The sequence below is a fragment of the Oreochromis aureus genome, linkage group 9 (assembly GCF_013358895.1).
Source record: "Oreochromis aureus strain Israel breed Guangdong linkage group 9, ZZ_aureus, whole genome shotgun sequence".
NCBI classification, from domain to species: Eukaryota; Metazoa; Chordata; class Actinopteri; order Cichliformes; family Cichlidae; genus Oreochromis; species Oreochromis aureus.
Window position 1 is genome coordinate 13,200,985 of NC_052950.1, and position 25,951 is coordinate 13,226,935.

At 41.6% G+C, this 25,951-nt stretch overlaps 1 long non-coding RNA gene across 2 annotated transcripts; it reads right to left on the reverse strand.

The window, feature by feature from the left end:
- Positions 1-3,815: 3,815 nt before the first annotated feature.
- Positions 3,816-10,803, reverse strand: LOC120441996. Of its 2 annotated transcripts, none has more exons than XR_005614442.1 (3): positions 10,572-10,803; positions 9,823-10,055; positions 3,816-4,961 (listed from the first exon to the last, which is right to left on the reverse strand). It is a non-coding gene; the product is annotated as an uncharacterized LOC120441996 (long non-coding RNA). The 2 variants fall into 2 exon arrangements; XR_005614441.1 differs by lacking the exon at positions 10,572-10,803 and adding an exon at positions 10,253-10,562.
- Between the last annotated feature and the right edge of the window lie 15,148 nt (positions 10,804-25,951).

Here is a 25,951-nt window from a genome sequence, read left to right on the forward strand (position 1 = left end):
TTCCCAAGATTAAGGAACCACTTATAACTCCTCGGCAGCCGCAGTCATCTTTCATTGGGAATCTCTGAAACTGGAGGAAAGCTGGTCTCTGATAATCACCTGAGAATGACCGCCTTGGGAGAACAGAGAAAGAAGAAGAAGAAGAAATGAGAGCGAGATGGAAGCAGATCGAGCGACGGATGAGAGGCGGAGGTTTAATTGGACGACCTTGTTGCATGAACAAACACACCTTAAGCCACATGAAGGGTAGCGGTTAGACGGGGAGAGCGCCACTAAGTGAGCCAAAGTGCAGGCATTCATCTCTTTAATTTACCTCGCCAGTGTTGTATTTCACCCTGGGCTCTGTCACGGGGAAGCCAAACACGGCTCTGACCGGCTCAGACGAAGGAGGAAGTCTGTTTACCTGTGTGAGAGTGTGTGTGTGTGTGTGTGTAAGTGTGTATCTGAAAATTTGTCATGGCTCAGAGGCTGTCTAATGTATGACAAATACACACGGTGCCACAGAGATGCTCCAACCCAGGGATGCATAACTCGCCTAAGGACACTAGATCTGCTTTGTCTGCAGTACAATAAAGATGTGAATGAGTTAGAGCTGAAAGAGGCTAACGGCATCTTTGTGCGTCTTCAGTGAAAACGATTACGGTGTGTTTTGAATGTTATTTTTGAATCCTTTTAAGCTGACATATTTATCTTTCTTTAATTTACAGTGCCATCTACAACGACTTGGATTTCGCCAAATTTTAATATTTGAGATATTGATGTACTTCAATGCACTTTGCACATACTCTGTCTATATGCTGCAAAATAAGCTAACACGGTTTTAGTAGTTTTATTACTGTGATCACTTCACATTAGGTTTGCTGACATGGACTGTCAAAATCCTGTCTGTACACTTCAAAATTGTTTGGAGCTAATGATGATCCTGTTGGATTTGTGTCACAAGGTGTTCAGAAAGATGACTTGAAAAGCACCGATAGGAGCGGACACAACTCTGCACTTAATCTGCCACAAAAAACAAAAACGCACACACAGACTTGGAAAGAGAAGCAAACGAGCTCCGTCCATCATGGATGGGAGGCTCTGCAACACCCTCTCATTTTTTGTGAAGGGCTAAAGTGATCATTTCCAGTAACTGATAAATACACTCCTAAACATGACCCCAAAGTCTGTGTGGCACTTCACTGACATAATTCAGTCAGGTCTATGTCTATGTCCCCTGCCTCCCGTGCTCTTCTCTTTTTCTTTTCTTTCTTTTCTTCTCTTGCTCCACCTATTCTGTTTTATTCCCTTCCCCTTTTGTTCACCAGCTTCATACATCTCTCCTGTCATCACCTTGTTGGTTTCACATAATTTACGGCATGCTCATTTTTTTTTAAATTTTCATTTTTTTGCATTTTAAGCTTAAAAATCTGTTTTGATGCCTATTGAAGCAACTTTTGTGTTCCCCTAGTATAACAATCAAAGACATTTTGCTGATTTTGCCAAGGGGGACGTCATATTTATTGATGTTTATGATGTTTTCTATATATTTTATTTATTTTCAATCACACAAAACCTAACACCTAATGAAGGTCCTCCTCATTACTAGTTTAAATCCATCATATATGTTTGCATTATGCTAACGTGTAGAGACAGACACTGGTTATAAATCTATAAAATTGGAGGTTAGATCTAATTAACAATCTACATTTTTATGTGTACCAATGATGAGTAAACGCAGATATAGTTAGCGTAATTTGGTTTAAATAAAATGTTACATTTAAACAGTTCTATAACCTTTGGTGGACTCCAGTTTACAAAAATTAAGTCAAAATGCAGAAACTGTGTGTGTAAGTAGCAGCCAGGTGCTTCTAACTGCCCGACTAACTGAGAATCAACAAGTGTGAGCGCCTCTATAGAGCAGAGGTTGTGGCAATTGTCCCATCTGGAGCATTCAGGTGTGCATTAACACAAGGAGGAAAGATATCAGTGATGATCTTAGAGAAACAGTTGTTGCACCAAATAGTTATACAGCCCTTTTATTCAAAAGTGGCCAACACTCAAGACAGCTGCCAATCAACCCTGGAGTGTAAGTCCCAACAAATTCATCCTAACATCATGCAATGCTCACAGAAACTGCAGCAAAAACCCATGCAATGCATCTCAGGGCCTACAGGCCTCAGTTAGCATGTTAAAAGTTCATGACAGTAAAATTAGAAAAAGGTTGAACAAGTATGGCTTGTTGGGAATGGTTGCCAGGAGAAAGCCTCTTTTCTCTAAGAAGAACACAGCAATACCATCGGATCTGAACCAACCACAGGACATTTGGGACAATGTCCTTTGGACAGGCGAGATCAAAATGGTCATTATTCACAATGACATGTTTGGCAAAAACCAAACACTGCACATCAACACAAACACCTTAAGCCAGCAATTAAGCACAGTGGTGGGGGCGTGATGATTTGGGCTTGTTTTGCAGCCACAGGACCTGAGGACCTTGTAGCCATTGAGTCAACCATGAACTCCTTTGTATGTGATATGCTGTGTTGGGATCTTGAGAGAGCTGTGCATAAATAAATGCCCATGAACTTCAATGAACTGAAGCAACACTGTAAAGAAGAGTGGACCAAAATCACTCCACAACAACGTTAGAGGCTGATAACGTCATACACAAAAGATACTTCCATGTAGCATTACTGCTAAAGGTGGTTTTAGAAACTACTGAATCATGAGCTGTAATTAGTTTTTTCTTTTTCAAACACTGCTCCTGGATTTTGGTTTGACAGAAACTGTTTTTATTTTTTATAATAACTGTTTGTTGTTTAGGACTTTTCACCACTGAGCTACATGAAACAAAGACTGCCTTTGGCTTATAATGAAAAAGCACTTTTCCTTTAAATGTCATAAATGCAAGTATTCAAGATAACATGAAACTTTATGCATACATAGAGTATACATGGAAAGAATGAATTTAATATGTTGTGGGTTCAAAGCGGCAATCGACACTGCCCCCAATTCCTCCTGCGCTCCTTGCAAAGATGGGATTGCTTTCCGAGACCTGATTGTATTATACTAGACATTAGCAGGCATTGGTTGGACTGTGTCTGAAACACAGTCTTGTTTCATTTTTCATTACCAAGCCTTTGCACCTTCTTTGCCTCCTCCAACATAGGTCTCTTTGTTTTCTGCAAAGCTACTGGTAGCTATCTGGAATATAAAAAGGCTATAGTCATCTTCTGTTGGGTGCCTTCCTATTTTCAGAGATTTCATAAACAGTAGGTTATATAGTGAAAGCAAGTCTAATAGTCCTAATAGTGAATAGTCCTATTACTCTATACCCATCACGTTGCACAGTTAGTAATTACTTCATCATAATACGTTAAAGCAAAACACTTGCCTATTGGCAGTTTATCTAGTATTCTAGTGCAGTATTCTTCAAAAAAATCAATTGTTCTTCCACTTTTCCACCACACATCCTCAACATTTGACAAAACCTTTCCAATATGCTATTTTGGCTCCAGGGCAGTGAACCATCGTGCTAAGGACACTGTTTGTTCCCACTTAGAGCAAAAAAAGACACAAAAATCTAAATGTCTGAAAAAGCAGAAGTGGAAAAACTGATTCTTTCCACACCTCTGTCTTTCATTCTTAACATAATGAAGGAATGAGGAATATTCATGCTTTCCATATCAATCTGCTCTACTCCCATTTAGCTTTGCTGAAGGGGATAGAGCGAACCACCTCTTAGGCCCCGCTGGCCACCTCTTAACCCCAGCTCTGGCGTATGTCAGGCTGCTCCAGGACCCGCCAGGCACTTCCAAAAGCCCACCGACTAATTAGGCCCACCGCATGGGTCTGATAAGAAGAGATCGCAAGTGATGGAGAATCATCACAGTCCTACTGAGCGGCCAAATGAGCCGGGCACGGAGACGGATGAACAGACAGATGGCTGCTGGCTGACTGGTGGGAAGGGCCCGTGCAGGGCTGTTTCGGAGATCCGAGGGCCACGGGGGCTGGGTAAAAGGAGTCGAGGCAACTGAGATCGGGTGGCATCCGAACAATATGAAAGAGATTGAGATGCAAATATGAAGGAAGTTATAGAAGGCTAGATGGATGCATACATGGAGCCACACGACATCATCTGGGGATGTTTCATAGGGTAGAGGGAGTAAATGTTGGCATGAAAACTGGTGGTCATAGGTTCTTCTCATTAACCCTTTGTTTACTCATCACATGATGTTTACTAGATTTACCTGAGGCATTTCTGAGTACACAAACCTCTGACTTTGGAAGTCTTTCATTTCATGTTACATTTTGACATGGGTAATTAGTATTTTTCACTAGGGGATTACATTGCCATATAATTTAATGAAGCATGCTGCTTGCTTCTCTTTGTAATAGTATGGGAACAAAATTACTGTTACTCCTATCACATTTTTGTGAAATAGACACTTAAAAAAATAGCAAAAGAGAAATTAGTCTTAAGCAAACCCTTCTCATATGCACTGCTCACACAAACACACTCATATACGCGAGCTGCATGACTTCTCTTTGCTTTTGAGGACAGTTTCTTTGCCTCAGCAGATTCTCTCCAAGCTACACAGATCCCAGTGACAACAAAGATTCAGACCTTCTTCTGTTTTCTTGTAAAGGTCTTTGTTTGTCATGCAGCCCGCAGATAGAAACAGAAAAGGCATTAGCCAGGCGTCCATTTCTGTGTGTCTGCATTTGTGTGTGACAGCCAGCGTCCACCCTGGTGACACGCTAGCAGCAAGCCCCCTGGTATTTCTTTGATATGCCTTCAACTCTGGGAATAATGAAAAGTACAGAGGTGTTTTTGTGCATGTGTATGGGTGCCTATGTGTTATTTCATGTGTCAGAAGGGCGATACTAAGCACTTTCAAGGTGGCTGAAAGCCTCAGCAGCCCTGCAGCAACCCCAGAACCATAGATGACAAACCAGGTCTCCCCTGCTGGCATGCCCTAGAAAAAGAAGAAAGGAATAGGTGAATAAATATGTTTGTATGCACGTGTATGTGTTTTAAGTGATATTTTTTTTAAAAAAAAGATGCACTAAGGTCTTTTTTTAGCTTATTTACCTGTTCACGGTCATTTGAATGTAAGGGCAGTCTCAGTTTGTTTTACAAGCTGTAGCGGACGAAAGCTAAAACAAAACTAGTATTTTAAGAAATTTGCTCATCCAAAATAATGTTCATTATCACCATCTCCTCTACATTAAATCAATAATGTAGATAAAAATATCATTTTCCCCACTTCCATTTGTTAAACTTGTCCATTATTGCATGTTTTTGGCCACTCGCAAAGCAGGAAATATACCTGACATATTATGAGCTTTTTTAAGCTAACATGTTGAACTTGTAAGCTAATACTTAACCATTAACACCCTCAGCAAATGTTGAACATGTAGATAGAGTTTTGTTCATGGTCACTAAACGTGGTGGATGTAAATTCATTATTAACTATCCTTTAAGCTCTGGTTTTGGTCTCCGCTCGTCCTCAGAAATTTGACTTAATAGCTAAAGGCTCCACTATGCTAGCTGCTAGCCATGTTTATCTGGTGCTTCCTTTTTTTTTGCTAAACTAAAATAAATAATACACAAATAACACGCATATTTACTTGTGGCTGAAAATGAGGATGCAGTTTTAACTAAAACAGTTAAGATCTTCAAAAACAGAGAAACACGGCACAGAGATTAAAGGAACTGCAGAGCCGATAAGTCTCACTGTGGGTGACCCCTCTCCTGTTTCACAAGTTCATTTAATTCACTGTTATTATGAAAGGAGGAGAGGAGATAATTGACCTCACATATCATAAAAAATCTACAGGAGAATCTCCTCTACAGCTGAGGAATTTCTTTGTGTCATTTGGGCGGAAAGTTTACATTTCTGGTAAGAAAGCAGCTCTGCAGCTTTCTTTTATTTACTGAATTATTTTTCAGTGTTTGGCTGCTAGGCCACGAGGCAGTGTGTGTTTGAAATGCACTTAAACCTCCCCATTAGAGGCTCTCAGTGCTACACCCACCCAGACAACCCGCAGTTCAGATTGTCAGAAATAGAATGGGTTCCAGCTCTCTCATATTTGACTTAAGGAGCAGATATACGTGCCCTTTTTTTGGATGCTTTCATCCACAGTCCCTACAACGCTGTTGGTATGGGTGGGCCCAGAGGGAATCAAAGCATCGCTTTTTTTCTCTCCCTTTCTCTTTATCTTTCGTTCTGAGGTAAGTGACTTGAGATCTGAATCGGCTTATGAATGATCAGAGTTCAGAAACTCAGCAGTCTAACGTACAACTGAAGAAGATTTTCAGGGGAAGCTATTTCAGGTGCTGTAGTTTGACTCTAACATATGCTCACACTTTAACCTCAACATAATTGATGGGAATTTCCAAAGTTGTGGAAGTTTGTGTTTATGTGTCCTGGTGGCCTATAGAGGTGTATGTACATAGCTGTAAATGTCACGTATGTGCGCTGCGTGTGCGTGGTCTCGGTTGGTGTTGTGCGCATACACTCCATTCCATCTGTCCCAGGAGACCTGCTCATACTGGCAGTTTCAATTGCAGCTGCTGAAAGGCCCTTGGCAGAGATGTCACCAACTTTGAGCCTTTTCCAGGCTTATCAGATCATGTTCCACTTTTGGGACGCTTGTTGTGTCCCAAGCTTTCCCCCTTCCTTCCATCCGACAGGCTTTACCTGCCTCAGCGCCGAAGCAGTGGCCAGGTATCCATCTCACAATCATTTCAAGTCAAGCCAACATTCATTCTCCGCCTGGCCTGCTGTCTCTTGCAATTTGTGTCTCTCAAAGGCAGCTTGATTTCTCTGAAATTAACCTACACGAGGTCTCTGGTTCCGACTAATCATTAGCCCCTGTGTATAAAGGGTCTTTGTGGCCACCTGAGTGTACAAACTGACTTTAAAAAACCCCCCAAACACACTGTAATGGATCTTGACTAAACTTTAAATTCCAAGAAAGTGGATTTAGACCCAAACCGCAATCCGCTGCACTGGAATGCATGACGAAACATAAGTTAGTTGTTGAAAGTAATATGGAGGAATGGAAAAATAATAAAGGAGATGTTGCTGCTCCAATTTAAGGCAGAGCCCCAAATGAATACAGTTCCTTGGTGGAAAATCTAAAGTGTGACAGCTGCGTAGCCTGAATATATTAAGACTCATTAAAAAAAGCTTCACATTTTAATTTCTTTTTTCCTTTTCTCATATTTGGAACATGGTTACAAACTGTGAGAAGTTTGACCTGTGGTGACTACTGCATAAAAACATCAATCTAAACCTAGTCCATTTCTGACAATGGGTAAGTGCTGCGCATTTCATATAAATAAATAGATACAGATGCCAGTAAGTGCCCATAAAGATGTAAAAATGCAAAAAACATTGCACATTAAGTACACAGTTGTTTGGAATTTTACCCTTGCCGCATATGAAAAATGAGCCTCGTGCATGAATTTACAATTCAGATGGGTTTCCTTAGGGATGCCCATTTAAGATGCATTGGTATAATATATTTGTTGTCTTTACTGCTCACCACCGCCATTGAACATCATTAGGTAATGCGCACTCACTGGTGGAAGGGAAGCTTATGTTTATCATCATTTACTTGGCAAGGAGTCGTTAGCCGGGGCCTTGGGTCGACTCTGTTGTGAACCGCGCGTCGTGTATCGCCACCACGAGTGTGCTTCAGCCTGCTCGGTGTCTCCTGCGATCATCTATCATATCAGTTTTACATACTAAAGACCGAGGAGGATGAATACTATTAGCAACATGTTTAAGGGGAGGGCGGGGGGGCTGCGTGGCGGACAAAACATCTGCATGCGTGTTACGTGGGGTGGTGTGTGCGCGCTAACAGAAGTGTGGTAAACACGAAAGCTTTGATCTCATTTGCAAGTCTGTTGAAAACTGGTAAATAAACAGAGAAAAGTCTGGGCAGCCATATTGGTTCAAGGAGCGACAAGTCCACACTGAGTGGATCCTTCCTGCCTGCTGTGAAGGATTATGAGAGTCATTTTCCAGGGTCTTGAGAAGAGGTCTATATGGAACTCAACAATCCAAGGTTTTAACTCCATTATACATTTCCCTGTGGGGTGCAAAGAAAAACCATCCATCATGTTTTGGGGGAAAAAGGGAAAGAAGAAAGGGCCATAACAATATCCTTGATCATTTTTCCTATCTTCAGGCACCTTTGGGCTTATTTATATGTTTTGTTTCATTCCTAAAATTAGACTTTGACTATTTTTTAGTTTATTATAATGTAAATGAGGAGCAGAATTATCTGATCACCGGCGAGGGAGAGCGGAGTGGCAGATGAGAACAAATACACATGGATGGATTCATAAGGGAAATAGTGTTGACTAATATCTTTGCATTTGTATAGAGAAACTGTTTATTTGCTTATGTTGTATTATGATTATTGAGGTTAGTAAGCTACATCTAAGGCAAACTCTCGAGCCTAACACTGCCCTCGAGCAAGCAACACACACACAAAAGAGGCTCTTTTTTACCATTTTGTTTTTGCACAGGAGCACGCTGGAAATACTTCCTGACTCTGGATAATGGAGACACTCATTTGACATGGCACTGCATGTTCAATAAGATTTCATTCCCCCCTCTACACTCTTTTTTACACCACTTGTGTGGATAATTGAATTAGACGTTTAAGACTATTATGATACTGCAATTAGAGATTATTTAATTCCCTTTTATCAAAGGGCACTTTAATTTAAGCAGCCGACTGTCATTGTGATCCAAACACAGAGGGAATGCCATTAGTGGGGCCTGCATCTCTTAATCCATATTATTTTTAGTATCCACTAATTGCACTATAAATTGCATTTATGTCCCCTTTATATCTTGCGCGCTTCCATGTTTGATTGTAATGATGAAAAAGAGGCACCTTTAAAAAAAAGCTGATACATGAAATAATTCTTGCCAGTTGATTGTAAAGCAGCAAGCCTTAAAGGAATAGTTTGTAGCTAAAGAATAAAATTGATGTTCCTCTCGTGGCTCTATAGAAGCAGAGGAATAGACCACTAAGGTTTATTTGTAATTTTTAGTTTGGTTTTCATTTAAATTTATATTTTGGAACATGATGGGCGATTTTATTTTTCCAACATTCACATTTCCCTATCTCTCATTTCTAGCTTTTCCTTAACTATCTTTCTTAAAAAAACAACAACAAAAAAAGCATTTGGTTGGTCGTACCAGGGCTTTTTCCTGCACAATTTGGCTACTTTGAAAGTTTGATTGTTGGCTGAGTAGACTCACTTTGAAATAACAATAATGTCTATAGATAAAAATTCATATTTTCACCCTGTAACGCCAAGTGTGTCATATTTGATGCATGAGTTTTTGAGACTTCTACGTCATCATGGTGATTATTCCCGGAATAAATTGGACAATAGATCTTTAAGCATAAATTGCACGAAAATGCCAGATATAGTAAAAATGATAGCAAATAAAAAAACTCATTTTTCTGGCGATTATTCCACAGTTCAGGCTTTGCAGGGTTAAATGAAAAAATAAATCTATACCCATCATACGACTCCAACTTCAGCTCATAATACATGAGCAAAACTTGCTACAATACCTGCCTTGTGTTCCCAACTCTGGGTGTTGGACCACTTGGCAGGTTTTTATCATACACATCTGACAACCTTTGTGCACGCTACCCTGTGTTCCCAGGACAGGCCTGATCCACAGGCAGTGCTGTATCCGTGGCCTGGTCAGAGCCATGTTGGTTGCATGAAGAGACGCTACACACCTGGAACTTGTTTCTCTTGTTAGAAGTAATTTTAAAAAATCTTTCACAGACCTTATATCTTCACACACAGTTTCTTTTTATTTTCTTCCTCCATTGTCTTCCTGCTCTTCTTTGCTTCTCACCCTCCTTCTCTCTCCCATTCCCGGCCCAACACACAGCTTCTCCCACAGTGGGTAATGTGAATGGACTGAGTCTCCTGGGTGTCGCGGCCCCCTCTCTAGCCTCGCAGGCAAATCTGCGGCAGCCGCTCAGACGGGAGCAGCACACACGAAGTCTACAGCAGTCTGTAGGGGCAAAGAACAGAACGATGTGAAAGGATGATGATGGGTTTCGTCTTGGACTTGGAGGATTGTATCGCCCGCTGCATGCCGAGCACAGCAGAGCAGGGAGCTGGCTGCCCGGCCAAGGCAGAGCGTTCTTGACAGTGCTTTGTTTTGAATCCACAAGGACTTGACATATGCCTCAAATCGTTTGCTCTCACCATGCTGCAGATCCACGCTCTGCTGTGATCGGAGACAGGACCCTGCTGTCTACTGCTGAGTGTGGGATGTGTGTGTCACTGCAAGTGTGTGCGAGCGCCATATCAAATTGTGTGTCCCCCTGTGTTTGCAGTGCGCATCTGTGGTTCTTGCGTGCGTGACGGGGAGCATAAACAGCCACATCCGACAGTACTGCTGCCTGCTTCACTGCCTATCTCTCTTTGTTCACTTTCCCTTCATGGGGCAGACTCCGCTCTCTAAAGTATAACACGATAAACAAATACTTGACAAATAGAAACATGCAAATCAATAAACCCTGACCTTTTTTAGTCTGTTCCCCTTTGTAGCATTTGAAGTCCTATCCAATTAATTTTCTCACAGCTTCTTAGAAATGAATCTGACAGTTTATCCCCTGAGTTGATTTTGTGGGTCTGATCCAGTCATGTAGCAATGCTAAAACTATATTGTGCATCGATAATTGATTTTCAGCTCATTTCCTGTGTTAGCATGAACTTTTTGATACGATGTTAACATCTGAATCGATGCTTAACTGTAAAGAAGTTAGGCACTGACCCTATTTATAGAGTATGGGAGGGACTATAACTATATAGGCGTGTGGCCACTTTAGTTAACAGTTTTAAAGACAGAGGAAGCAGCTGAAGCAACTCTGCAAAGCTAAGCTGTGCTGTCGTGTTCTTTTAAAGGGGAAGAGGCTTTCTCCTAGTCTTCCTTTTAAACAAAACATACTTCTTCATTGTTTTTCTAACTTCGCTGCCATGAACATTAACATTTATCATGCTAACTGAGGCCTGTAGACTCTGAGAAGTACGTCTTGGGTTTTTTTTGCTAGTTTTCTAAGCACTGAAGTCTGACCTGGGGTCAGTTTATGCATAGATCCACTCCTGATCCTGACTGTGGCCTTCGGTTAACATACATCTGAATGCTTCAGATCAGGAAAAGTTTGTAAAGGTGCTCACACTTACTGATGATGATTAATTAAGTGGATTTGATTAGCAGCACCTGGCTGCTGCTTACTCCTTTAATTTCTGTGAAGGCATGTGTATATGTAGATCGCAGCCATACAGTTTATGGATGCAGCTTGCTAATCAAACTTCAGGATAGCGCTGTGCCCTCACAAACAAATGCTGTCTGACTCAAATAAAGCTTCAGCACTGATTCAAAGTGACAGTACATTTTTGAATGTTTGATCTATGTCTTCTTCTGTGAAGCTTTATTCTTTGAGTATAAGTGACTGTTTTAGTGTCTATATGCATAATAAATTTTAGGAAATGAAGAGATAAAAGTTTACTGTTTCACAAACTACCAAAAATATATTATAATTCAAACTACACATAACCCTTCCCATGTGTATATGTGCATATGTGTGTATTACAGCACAAACTACTAGACTTTGGACAGCTGATTTAAAAATAGTGCAGTCCTCACAGTTCCTGATTGCCGGTGCATGGCTGCAGCATTTCATGCTACATTAGCCTGGTTTTAAGACTTAATCTACCTATATGAATGTTTTATGCCTAATTTCATGGAGGCGAGTAATAGCTGATGCTGCTTGGGCACTAAAACTATTACCTGGCCGCAGCTGGTGGTATTGAGTGGCATGGGTGAATGCACAGTGCGATTGTGTAGAGACATAACCCTGAAACGAGTAATATAGGAGGTTCACAGTTACAATAAGAGAACAGTGCTGCTGTAGAAAAGATGCGGTGCTTCAATGTAAAAGAGTGACTACTCAAAAATAGACAAGAAAAAGATGTGAAATTATTCTTTGGCAAAAAAAACATGTTTTTCAGAGACAAATGCAAAGAAAAAGTTGAAGTCAGTCAGGAATTCAAAGCTGAAAAAACCCAAGTCACTTTGCTTTTCATATAGCCTGAAACTGTTGCATGACCTAGACATTTCAGGTTATATTTTGTCTTGCTTCTTGTTCTGGCATCATTGTGACAGCTTCACTACATTAAAAAAAAAACTTAGGAAGAAGAACAGAAACAGCTACATTACAAGATGACCAAACAAATCCTAAAATTACAGTCGGAGAAGGAAAAAAAAGTCCTCAGCTTAAGCTTTCCGAAGGTAATGTAATCAGTTAAATAAGAAACACCTAACCTGCATACTGTGGACTCTAAGCTCCTCCTGTTACGGAGTACCAAGGTGGCGTGGTGTAGTACTGCATAATAATGACTTTCACTGCCCTGGAGCAAAGTGCTAATCAAGGCTGTCCCCTAACTCCAATCTAATTGTCCACATCCAGCTGATCAAGCATAGTGGACCTTTCCTTTTTTCAACCCAGTGCTCACTGAGATCATTGATTTGAGAAATGATCCAGTGGACTGTACTAACTCAGCTATGATTGGATGGGCATTTAATAGCATTCAAGGGATGGTTTTGTTGATGTCTGCTGCAGCGCTAATTGCAGCTAATATACTGTGAAGCTTCTACTTCCAAGTTATAGTCACTGAGAGCGTACACGTAATAGTTTTTATGCCTGCTAGTTTTTCCTTTATTTTATATCAGTGTAAGTAGGAGATCAGAGGGATCTCTCCCAGCTTCCCACTGCCTTTATATGTGAGAAATCCAACAAATATGCAGTTTCTGTGAGGCAAAGAAAAGGACTGCTAACTTTTTTTTTCTTTTTTTCAATTATAAAAGGAGTTATTTAAAATCTGGCGTGAGGTCAGAATCCAATTTGAACTGTATATTCCTGGATTTCACACTACGCCCATAATTTGTGTTTTCTTCTTCTCGTTTTTTAAATATTTCTACGTCTCGTGATGGAGCCCATGCCACACACGGTGCAGTCATCCAGGAGGTGATATTCACTTGTATGTTTACTCAAGCATTCAGCATAATGCATGCAAACCTTATACAAACATCCTCGCGAATGGCCTTCTTGTTGCCTACTTATTAATCTTCCCTCTGCCCATGCCATCAGCTTTAAGGCTGTCTAATGACTCGTAACGAAGGCATGCTCTGTTCTTAATGTGGGCCTACTGGGATCACCCCCATACTCGAACGCCAGGCTGTCCACTCATCAGTTCCAAAGGACAACCTTTCCTTCGTCTTTCAAAACACGCTAGTTATGCTACGATTATTATTCTTTGTCTGCTTCACCTCTCCGCCATTTGTCTGCGATCCCGCCACTGCAAAACCTGAAAAACTCTTCATCGATTTCTGTGGTTTGCTACAGCCAAGCCAGCATTCTCATCTGCTCTGTGCCATTGTATCATATTCTAACTTTATCTAAAACACCTCTTTGTTTTTTCTCACTTCCATCCATCAATCCATCCATCCAAAAAAGAAGAAGCCTTATTATTGCCTGAGTCACTCTCCGGGCGAACCTGTCACCTCTATGTTACCTCTGGGTTTGCCCCTACTTCAGGCCCCAGCTCTTTTTCCAGGCCGCATTATTCCATTTAAACTTCAATCCTATTTACAGCCTATCCTTTCCCCTTACCCGCCCGGGGCTATCAAACTATTCATCCAGCGAACTTCATGTCACCCAGCCCTGTCATAAAAGCCTCTGTTGGGATATGTGTGCCGGAGACGTGCATGTTTGCTCGCTCGGTGCACGTAAGGAGTGTTTATGTGCGTGTTGGTGGTAGGGATGTGTGAGTGTGCGTGTTTGTAGTGGTGCGCTTCCATTGTGTGCTGCATTGTGTAGTGAAAAGAAAGAGATTGTATGTCTATATCTTTATGTTTGTGTTAGTAGCAATGAAGGAATTTATGCGTGTCTGTAACTTTGCAAACTGGAAAGTGAGCGCAGCCGCTCCCTCCTTGACGTTAAAGGACGTGGCCGTTTTGACAGTCATAAACAAGGCAAACGTTGCACTCTGGCATAGTGGAACATACCTCAGTGACAATATTTGGATACCAATCTCATAACGGCATGTGTGTCAGATGGAAAAAAAAAACTTTATCCATAATGGGGCAACCCCAATTATCATCTTCTCTTAAGGAAATGTACTCTGCTGTCAGCTGACTTGTGTTAGAGATCAGTAAAAGGCACTCGTGTGAACTGAAGACGTGTTTCGGGGAAGATGCCTTAGAGGGATTTAAAGGAGGAACAAATGCAGAAGATGGAGGTATAGTCTGAGTCCAAAGGTTAGGGGAAAGCGCGAGAGTACAGAAGAGATTGATGCACTCCTTTGACAGAAAGAGAGATGACGCGAAAGCAACAGAGAGTGAGAGTTTCAACACGAGCTGTCAACTTATTGCTTAACAGATCCCCCCCCCTCATCTTTGACTTCTTCTCTCATCCCCGGTTTGTGCCCTTGTGGAACCTCCTGCATCAGCAGAAAGGAGAGGCTGGGGAAGAAGAAGGATTAAAGATCTGCCCATCATCACCGTCCTCTTCTCCCCTTGTTTTTGTTGTTGTTGCCTGTTGTTGTTTTCCCCCCCGCCTTTTTAAGTGGCGTCTCCCACCAATTAATCTGGAGGATGCTCCTAATGGGCCGCTGCAGCGACGTTTCAGGCGAGGCTCTTTGGTGTGCTGAAGTCAAGGGGTGCGGGTGATGCAGTGAGACAGGCGAGATGAGGGATAATGTGAGATAGATTGACAAGCACAAGAAGGCATTAGGCAAATGGCATCATTAAAAAGTGCAGTTACCTGAGCCAGGGCTTCATGTGGCGTCAGATGAGAGGGAAAGGGAGAGAGGGAGAAAGAGGGGAACACATTGGGGCTTTGCGCCTCCAGCTTTGCTGCTCTGGTAATTTTGATCTTCTTGCTCTTCTTCTCCCGTTTTAATATCCCCCACCACTTGACTTCGGGCTCGCTCATGAGTACAGAGACCAAAGCAGAGGTGCTGCTTCTCGGGCATCCCTCTTTGATGCCACGTGCTCGTTTGTGCCTGCGTGCGCACGTGTGCGATAGCCGTGACTTTTAACAGATGATTTATGACCATGGTGAGTGTTTTTTAAATAAAACTGACCGATGACCGCAGTGTAATTCCTGTTGTTTACCCCGTGAAAGCATCGACTCATTGCCACAACGACTCTTATAATACAATCAGTGAGGGTATGTGTGTGCCTACCTGTGAGCATCCCCAGCCTCATGACAATGCTTCGTGCACAAACGGGCTGTGTGTGTGCGTGTGTGTGTGTGTGTAATCTCGACATGTATGACCGTCCTCTGTTGGTGCTCTTTGTAAATGGCAGCACAGGCAGCCAAGGAGAAAAGGGAATGTGAAATCATTTGACTGCAGAGATTCCTGCTGGTGTGCCTCTGGCAGCTATTCACACTCACACACACACACACACACACTGTATTTTATGTTCAGACCACTGTGTTATTGAAATATTATCTCTCTAACCCAGTTTTCTTTACTAGTCCATAATATACACTACAGTAGCAGCTGCTGTTGAAACTTCATATCTTGCATAAAAAGGCCTACTGCAACAGGAGTGACGGCACCTTATCGTTTCTTCTCAATTGCCGTTCACTCCAAAGGGCACACTGAAACATGTAAGGAGTGTAGTTCAACCTGCTGTTAGACCCCCTCCTTCTGTCCTCTGACTGATTAAAAAAAGCTTTAGATGCAAAAATGCTGCTCTGAAGTTTTAAGCAGCGACGAGCCATTTGAGTCCTTTTTGATTTTAAACAGGTGCTGAATGTAAGCAGCGAATGGCTGATAGTTACAATCTAAATGTTTGCCTGTACTGAAAACAAGAAAATTTTTGTAATTTGTCAACTGGTAACACATGATTTAATTTTCCATAAAATTACATGTTTAAGTAAAACTCCTTTTAACATTGTAGTAACGTCACAAGATTATATGGAAAATTTACATGTAATCATGCCGGGGGGCGACATCTAGCAGCCAGTGACTGGTTATAGCACATTTTCAAGCAGATTTAGTCAGTCAAACATTTATCCCACTCTCAGTCTGATTTGTTAGAACGTCTCATTTATAAGTCAAGATGGCTTTAAAGACAGTTTGATTAGGGCTAATTAGCAGTTATTAGCATTCAAACAAGAAACGAAGACTGTATTCATAGTAAAAAAGAAGATTTTCCCAACACGGGCGTATTCACCATTGTGAGCATGAAAGCAGAACTACCTAACAACTGTTTCACAGCAGCATAATGACATAATAACAGGTGATAACAGCACCATTACAGATAGATCAAGCTAATCCTCAGAATGGAAAACGGGGGAGGGAACTACTGCGATGTAACATCAGCAGTTATTTGGTGATTTTTGCACGTGAAAGAAAAAAAAAAAGCTAATTTGATCGCTCAAACAGCTCATGTGTCACAAATAACCAATATTGTGTCCACGATGCCGTGCGCGTGGATGTGCTTTTGCGGGTGCCTGCGTGTATCGCTTCCAGAGGCCTACACCTGCAGATGAAACGGTTTTCTCATTCCCAGCGTAAATTGGATTCCGGCGCCGAGCGTAGTCCAGGACAGGAGAAATGTTCCTCCCGTGATTGTCACAGACCGACAGCTTGCTTGTCTTTGGGTGCAACAGACCAGTGAATAATGAAATAAATAAAATCAATGCCTCACACATGTTTCAAATCCATAAACCTATCTAATCGGCACGACGGAGAAATGGAAAAGCAGTTGAGGCCTCACTTTCCCAGCGTTCCGCCATTATGTAAATTGAAGCCAATCAAACTGCCGCCATGGAGTAGCTTTGTAATAGAGTGTTGATTAGCTAGGCGGCTTTGAATCAGCCATAAAAAGAGTCATATAAATGGGTAAATTCAGCCTGGCATAATTTAGCCCAGTGAACTTAATTCCACTCTGAAGTCACACTGTGTTATACATAAGCATTATGGTAACCATCAGTGGGAATTCATCTTTTTATCTTTGATGTTATTAGTGGATCTGATGCTAATTCAGCTTTACTTCTCACTGCCGTATCATCTATGGCTGATGATGGCTGGACTTAAAACTATTAATAAACACTATCGCTTACATGCTGAAGCCTTTTGCACAACCCTAAGCGTCCACTGAGTCCCTTCTTCTATCAGATAACTCTGTTTCAGCTTGTTTTTATCTTACGTACCACATGAGTGACACACAATGAAACACAAACTGAGACATGTAAAAAGAACAAACACTGTTTCCTTGCTTTCACCTCCTTCGCTCCTTGTGTACCAAACTCTGTTGTACTCCGTCTCTTCTCTCTGCCCTTGTTTGTTTTAATCGTCCCTTCCAGAGTCAAAGATAGGTCTGGCCTGTTTGTGTGTCCTTGTGTGTCCCTCCGTCTCTGCCAAAGACATGTCCATGGTTAGAAATAGGTGAGCGAGCATTTCCTCTAGTTGTGTCCCCTCTGACTTAATGTTGTCCTATTTAGTGTTGTTAGCCAACAATATCACTCTGGCGTTTCCCCTTGGTGACAGTAAACTGCTCTTTCTGCCGACCTTGTTGCACACACCGAGCCGGGCTGCAGTTTATAGTTTGGTCTACTGTGGACGTGCCCCTTTGTGTGTCTGTGTAGAGGAGGCATTGAGGTTACTGTATATTTGTGCAGTGACACAGTAAAGTAAATGGTAATGGTGATGCAGCAAAGCTCAAACCCAATTTCTGTCTTGGAAAAAAAACAAAAAACAAAACAGTGTGTGTTCTTTTACTTAATTAAGCAGCTGCACTCATATTGAACAATTAGACACCACAGAGTTTATACTCAGTGCGGGAAGTACTGTGACAGTAGGGTGGAATACCTCTGAATTTAGCAGGGCTGCAGTTTTATTGCTGGCTGGTTATCTGCTTGGTTTACAGTCCCCGAGATGGACGTTGCTGTTCTGCCTAGTCATGTTTTATAGATGTGGCCTCATCTCCTGAACTATAGTGAGGGTCTAACACATAAAAACAATATTGCTGCAGTTAATTGTTAATTGTTAGCAGATTAGACATGGGCTTCTCCCGTCTCTGAAGAACTGACAACAAGACAGCTGAAGACGTCTTCAAGCAACTCAAAGAAGTCCAGACGCTTTTCTTTCCAAGCTCCTTAGACCACACTTTCCCTGATTACTTGATTACATTCTCACATGGTGTGAGAGTTTATTTACTAAGTGTGTGAGTCTGACAATGTTACAGACACTTCAAAGAATGTTTAAAGGCTAATGCTGACTAACAGAGGCTAACAACAGCTACCAGAGGCTAACAGCAGCAAAAACAGCAGCGCTTACCGACAGAGAAGTTCAGGATATCCTCAACAACTCTCCTCAGTTTCGCTGTCTTCAGTTAAAAATGAGCTTCATTGATTCTTCGACTCGTATTACAGCCTCCTCCAGAGTAAATAGAAGCAAACACCAGCTGAAGTAAACAGCGGACTGATAACCTACATTCGCTACAGATGAACAGTGGCTAAAGGTTGTCCTAGAGCGGCCACCATAGCTAGGATTATGCATATGAATTAAAAGGTAAAAGAACAGAACTAAACTTACTGCATTCTGCAATCTCCTGAAATCTAGTGGTGAGACTTTACACACTCTACATTTAAATATTTGATCTAACAGGTTTAACAGCTGATGAAGTTCTGTTTTCAGAATTAGTCGGAAAAGGCAAGCTCACTGAGAAAGTCTGAGTTCTGAAAATATCATGTCAGCATATGTATTTATAACTCACAAGTCAAGCCTTACAAGCGTGACTTAACTAGTTACTCTAAAGATAAGGTGCACAGACTTCATAGACCGCTAAACACAAACCATTGTCAGTACATAAAAAAGCTGATATGAAACATAAGCCACAAGTTTTTGTTCACGCATGGTGAATGAGCGACAACTAACACATCCTCAGAGCAGGACTAAGAGCACACTTGTCTTGCTGTCTTACTGAATGACATGGTACTGGAATAAAGTTACTGTGCAGGTTTCATACCTAGGAAAATAAAGCAAAAAATAAATCATGAATTAATATATTAAATCTTTCTTTTACTATAAAAATACCAGGTTTATTCACCTGGGCTCTCTAAAACATTCATCGTGCTGTTTTCCATCGGCAAATTTGTTTGGGAAAATGTTTTAGTGAAGGGTGGAATAAGCGGGTCAGAGTTTCATTTTGATGAATGTATTCTTTTATAAATAATGCAACAATTAGCACAATATTATTTAACCCTTAACTGTGACATTTCAATTCTCTGTAACTCAGGTTGCTGCTCATAGACCGTAGATATAGAAACAGCCACTGTGACATTCACAGTCCAAACCATTGCCAGTATAAAACATGGACATAGCTTTTGGGTCAGAAAAATTAGGCTAATGCAGAACCTGCGTTCTGTCTGAAGGCCACCAGATGGCGATAGCTGTAGTTGCTGACTCTATAGAGGTCTTTCTGAGCTGACCTTTGTGAACCAATGACTGGCTTTACTGGCCTTAGGGGGCATACTAAATATAAAATAAGTAAATAGTATCTAAATCTTAGTCCTGTGTCAAAACACAAACACAATAAATGTTTGTGTTTTGGTTGCTGCCATTCTTTTCTTTTCTGCACAGCTCCATTAGACGAGCTACAAAAACACAAACAGCACAAACACAGCAGACGACACGTAGCAGGCAGAGATTGGCTATAGCACCCTGCAGACCTGCCAATCAGAGCAGCCACACCACTAATTTTAAGCTTTAAAAGTACCCAAAAGGATAAGCTATAAACAATATTCAGCCACCTTATAGTTGTTATATAGAAAGACACTACCCATAGAGCCCAGAAATGCTTTTGTGTCAGGCTGTAAATATGTTTTCCTGATGCAGTTTGGTAAGGCATTTTGAAATCTACAGGGACTGCCAGCCTCAAGGGGCCATTAGAGGAACTGCAGCTTTTGCCACTTTAAAATTCCACCTGCTGCTTAGAATTGCAGTGAGAGCAAATATCTATTTCAGAGAGTCATTTCCTTTTTCCCCCCTTTCACCCTGCATCTGTAGAGCTTTCCTTTTCTCATTGCCTATATATAAAGCCACTTTGTATGGATCGTGCATATCTACAGGCGGCACACCTTGCTGTACACATATCATTTGGTGTGGTGGCATCAGAGCCAGAAGACAGAAATCACACTCTCAAAAAGACACACACACATTCACAGAGATACATATTTGCCTCCTGAGGTCTTCTCCCCGTTCTTTCATCTTTTATTCAAAAGTGCTGAGCAGGAATAAAAAGAATTGGACAATCCAGTCAGAATGAAGTGACGGAGAGGAAGGTGGTCTCTGCGTGTGTGTCTGTAGGTGGTGATGGTGCTGAAGACGCATTTGCAAACTCATCGTTTTTTTCTCTCCGCTTTGCCTGCTGTCGGCGGGGGGGCCTCTAATCACGTTTTTAGTAGTATTTACTAATGTTTCATTCATTAAGCTTCAGCAGCCACAGGAGAGACATCATCCATCCGCCAAAGTGGAGGTTATTATCGCCTTAAATCATCTCACAGCGTACCTGTTTGGTCGGCTGTCACAGGCCAACAGAGGCCAGACCCTGTAAACCCCCGAGGGAGAGAACTGTCACTCTGCCTCCCTCGGTTTCCCTCACATTACTCTCCCCCTTTTCTTTCTTTCTTTCTTTCTTTCTTTCTTTCTTTCTTTCTTTCTTTCTTTCTTTCTTTCTTTCTTTCTTTCTTTCTTTCTTTCTTCCTAATACACAATACTCATTTTTAAATATCCATCATCAAATGAGGACCTTCTTCTCGAGTATTTTCTGTCCAGACATCAGGACCAACAACTGTCCTTGTAGCACCAAATATGCTTTGTCTATGAATCTGCCCTCTAGCGAGAGGGCACAGTTTGCCCCTTTCTCTCCATCTTCACTCTGTTCTCTCATCCTCCCTCCATCCTCTATTCATCTCTGCCTCCCTCTCCCTCTTTCTCTCCCTGCAATCCTTCACTTTTGGCTGTTCAGCACAGCAATTATCGCCCCACCTCGCTTTGCGGTGACCTCTGAGATGATTAAGTGAGATTACCTGTACAGTACTGGTGTGAGAAGCATGCTGTGAGACAGTTTGTCTAATGTATGTGTGTGTGTGTGTGTGCATGGGATACAGTAGCTACAGTCATCTTTAGCCACAGGGCAGGTGAGCCCCTACAGTTTCTGTATGGCTGGCTGCTTACAGTACAGTGCGTTACAGTGATTTGTAGCCTGCCACAGAGGTGCTTATAATCTGAGGCCTAAATGAACTGATTAAAGTGGAAGATGTTTCTTATGTGCACACACGTACCCACAAACACCTCGCAGCGTGATGCAGATACACCGGGACACCTTTAAATGTGGTCCAATTGCTGCAAGAGATGAAGATGGCGTTTCATACCTGCTCTATGAGAGCTTCCTCACAATAATATAAAAATATACAGCCTAGAATAGAATCTGAAGTCCTTCCACAAACCCCAATTTAAAGGCCCATGTCTTCACTTGGGCAATTGTTGGTTCCCCGCTTTCATTACAATATGCCTCTCATTAGGTGTCCGTTGCTCAGCACCACCTCCGGGTGGAACTTATACTAATGAGGACACTACATCTAACGAACATCCTCCTCCCTCTGTCCTTAATTACAGCGCTATGCCTCTCCCCGAGCCAACACAGCACCCAGTATCGCAGCAAACCCCCGCTGAAACACAAGCACCACAAACCTCTTTGTCCCCGAGAGCCGAAACCGAAGACACACGTCTGTGTCCGTCGCGCCATGTTTGGAGGGTGTAGCAGCGAGGCTGCGTATGCCCGTCTTTGTGTAGGGAAGCGAGTGTTTGTTCATTACACGGTGAGCTGTGCCATTATTTGATATAAGCTGAAACAAGCTGTAGGCTCCTGGGTAGATTGGTGATTAAACATGCAGTTACAAGTCCATGTATGACAGCGGATAATAGCTTAATAAGGAATATAATGAGTGATATACTCGCTGTTTACATACTGATGGGAATGACTTGGTTTATACTGTGCAGACCATAAAGTTTTCTTATCATTTCACCTTTAAAGTTGAAGTTGTGCTCATAGTTTGGCCTTCAGAAAGTGATAAGAGGGTGGGGGTAACCACCTAGTGTTAAAAAAAGAAGTTAAAATTACTTTTTGGTTAATAACAATAGAATATAAAAAGTAGCATGTCTCATCTTTGGATGGATGAGACATATTTGCGCCGAATGGCACAACTTCAGACAGAACCTCATCATCCCTGCTTCCTGTTTCATTTGAGAATCAACACACTATAAAACAAATGCAAACTGACACTTATATGACAGTGAAGGAGGTCGACTCAGAACAATATACCACGATGCTTAATAATACCTCTAGTAGAGGAATGACGTTTCTGTCAGTTTTTTCACTTTAACTCGATTTCCAGACATGAGCTTTGTTTTATTAAAATCAAAGTGTAAGACATGCATGTTGACCTATATATTACACAAAAGTGCCTTCGCAGCTACACTTTTCAGGACCGCTTGTTGTTTTGCTTTGCTTTTCTTTACAAACTAGCGCGGTGATTTCCACCCGTGCCTTGTAATTTAATGAATCATTTAATTGTTCCATGGCTGTGAAGGCCTTGAAAGGATGAGATGCAGATAATCCTCGGTAATAGGCATGAATTATGAACAGAGGATGTCCGACAGCAGCGTTCTCAGTGGCCAAAATGAGACAGCCTAATTGGTCATTTTGAGCATCTGAAGACTTCTAGTACCATCCCTTGTGGACGTGCTTTGGGGCCTGTATTTCCCATAAGCACCTAGAGTTATTATGTGCGGATTCATAACAATTTCTAAAAGGCTGACCCATGGTCACGGCCATTGGCTTCCCCTCCCTCGTAGGCTAAGCGAGGATGTGAGGCCACTAATTAGGGCAAAGAGGAGATCCAAGTATGCCTCAAACTTTTGGGCCCATTTTCATTTTCCTCTTTCGCTTCTTCATCTCCGGGGACATTCTCTCATGGCTGAATAAAACTGAGCTGAGTTCAGCCGGCCGTGTACAGCTAAATCCTTTCTGTGTCTTCATACCCCCTTCCATTTATTGGTTTGTGGGCATTTAAACCAGCCTAGGTTATTAAACATCCTTTTATTCCTTCTCCCATCCCTCCATCCTTGACTTCATTCTCTCCTCACTATCCATTTTCTCTTCCTCTTATGCCTTTATTCCCTTTTCCTCACTTGGTCTCTGGTACCAAGGGCGCCCACAGATTATAATAAAAGGCATAGGATTTTAAATTAGAAATTAATTTGGATAATTTGTCTCCAACGAGCACCCTCCTCCTGCCGCTCCTGCCAGAAATATGTTAATATATCATATTAAGTAATTTCTGGGCTGAGATACACATGCTTATGGAGAGAGAGAGAGAAAGAGAGAGGAGAGCAAGGGAGAGAGAGCACTCATCAAGGTTGGATCTCTAATTAGTTAGGCTGGCTCTCTGGGCATGCTCGGTGCAAATCTTGCTAAAACCCTCCTGTCACCTTAGCACTGCTGCCACTTAGAACACCTTGGAATCAGAGGTGACAAGCTTAATATAGGAGAGGGAGGAGGAGGAGGAGGAGTGGGAGGTGAGGACACCACAGAATGAACTGGAGACATAAAAAAAGAAAAGGGATTCATTGGAGGGAGATTAAGAAATTATGTAAAATGTAGCAGACATGTTTCCATCTAAAGTGGCTCGTAAATTCCTGAAATTTGGTCCTACTTTCTTCAAGATTTTATGTCTCTGCCTGTAGCTGTGGTGCCAGTGCAAAAAACATAGCATAACTAAAACAGGTTGCAACCTTTAGTCTGTACTGCAACAACAAGTGTACACAAACTACATAAAATGATGGGCGTAGACAACATGACATCAGCTATTGCAGTACCCCGTTTTTGAAACTTCGACTTTAGCGTTTTATCTGCCTAACAAATGCACTGCATGCTCATTACATTAACATTAACATTCGGAAGATGCTATACTGGTTCATCAGAGCCAATATTTATTTGCTCACATGGGTAGAGTGCTAAATTATGAGCTAACACTAGCAAGCTTGGCTAGCAAGCTGCTTTTATAAACTTTATGGGTGCAATCCGCATACACAAAATACTTGAACTTTACTCACCAAAATTGAAGAGCAGACTTCTTGGATCCCCTGTAAGTACAATTAATCACACAGGAAGCCACCATATTTGGAAGCTCCAAAAGGCTCCAGAAGTACAAACCGTTGAACCATTTTAAATTACGTAACACAAAAACATAAAAACAGAGCTCCAGTCACAGGAATGTTGTGAATATGTTACATTTACATTCAAAAAATGTTACGGTTTTAGAATGATTCAAGATTCTTTATTTGTCACATGCATAGTTATACAAGTACAACAATACAGTGAAATGTATCCTGTAAATGTTATTTAATATAATATCGTTATCTCCATGTAGTTCATGTAAATTCATAGTTACATCCCCTGAAATGCATTGTTTTATTTCTATAACATTACTGCATTTTGCCACCGCAGAGTTGTCACGTCACCAGTTGGTAATCTTGCAAATTTACTAAATAACAACATCTGTTTAAAGTAGAGATCTACTGGCCAGGGACAGGAACTGGATGATTAATCAGACACTGACTTCACCCTCACCCAGCTGAATGTGGACATTTTAAGGAAGCTAACAAAAGGAAAGCGACAAAAGCCAAAGCAATTCACAGCTCAGAGTCACGGGCCACAGGCCAGCAGCCTCGGTATGAGCAATAGAGCAAAACAGTTATGAGGAAACTAATGGATAAGAGTAAAAAGAGAACAAAAATCATCCTGTGAAGTTATAAACATATTGAAAAATGATGTAATGCGCATATGTTTTGTTGCATATATCTGTTGTACCTGTTTTAGTTTGGTAAGGTTAAAGTCGATGCAACTGGTTCTCTGTTAATTACTTGTATCTCCTTCCAGTAAAAGAGCACTTTATAGTTGTTTCAGTCAAAGGCAGAGAAGGTCCTGTAAAATACTGCAGTTTAATTGTTAAGTTTGTTCATTTCTTTTATTATGAAAATAATATTTTGCATCGAAGTTATCGTTTTTAGAAACTAAAATCAGCAAAAATTTGTTGTGGCAGGTGACACAGTCAGGAATTGCAGTCTGTGCATCTCCAATTTAAAGCTTAATAAGGTTTAAAAAGGTGAGTAATGTGCCTGATCTATACCCCGTGTTAGCTCGGCTGTTTGTCAAAAAAAAAGCAGAGAAAAGTATATGATTGTATTTCTGTGCTCTGGTGAACTGAATCATTCCTTCACTATGCAAAGAGCGAGAGAGAAAAAAGATGGACGTAATACACTTTGGTACGGCTGCACACGCTGGCAATTGAATGGGGAGAAAAATGTCATGGCAGCAATGGGGGTTGAGTGTGCTGGGTGGAACTGATGTGTGTGTGTGTGTGCATGTTTAAGCGACTACAACCTGAGATCAACTTCACATTAAGAATTGCCCTGTGGGTAGTTTAACAATGAGAGTGCAGGCTGGCTGGAAAGAAATATGCATTGCAGTGAGACAGAGAGAGCACCAAGGTGATAGACGCACATATCATGCTGTGTGCGTTTTGACCAAACACTGTTTAATCTGTTATGGATTTTCTTGCCCTCTCTCTTTCTCTCGCTATCTCTCGCCCTGCATGCTCGATACTCTTTATGCGACTATCCTCAGCCCCGGCGACTCGCCATGCCTCGTGGCTCGTGATTAAACAGTGCGGCATGATTCAAAGTCAAATCTACCTTCGCTGTGCAGCAGGAAGCTGTCATCTTGCATGTTTTAGGAATCAAATTAGTTTGCAGAGG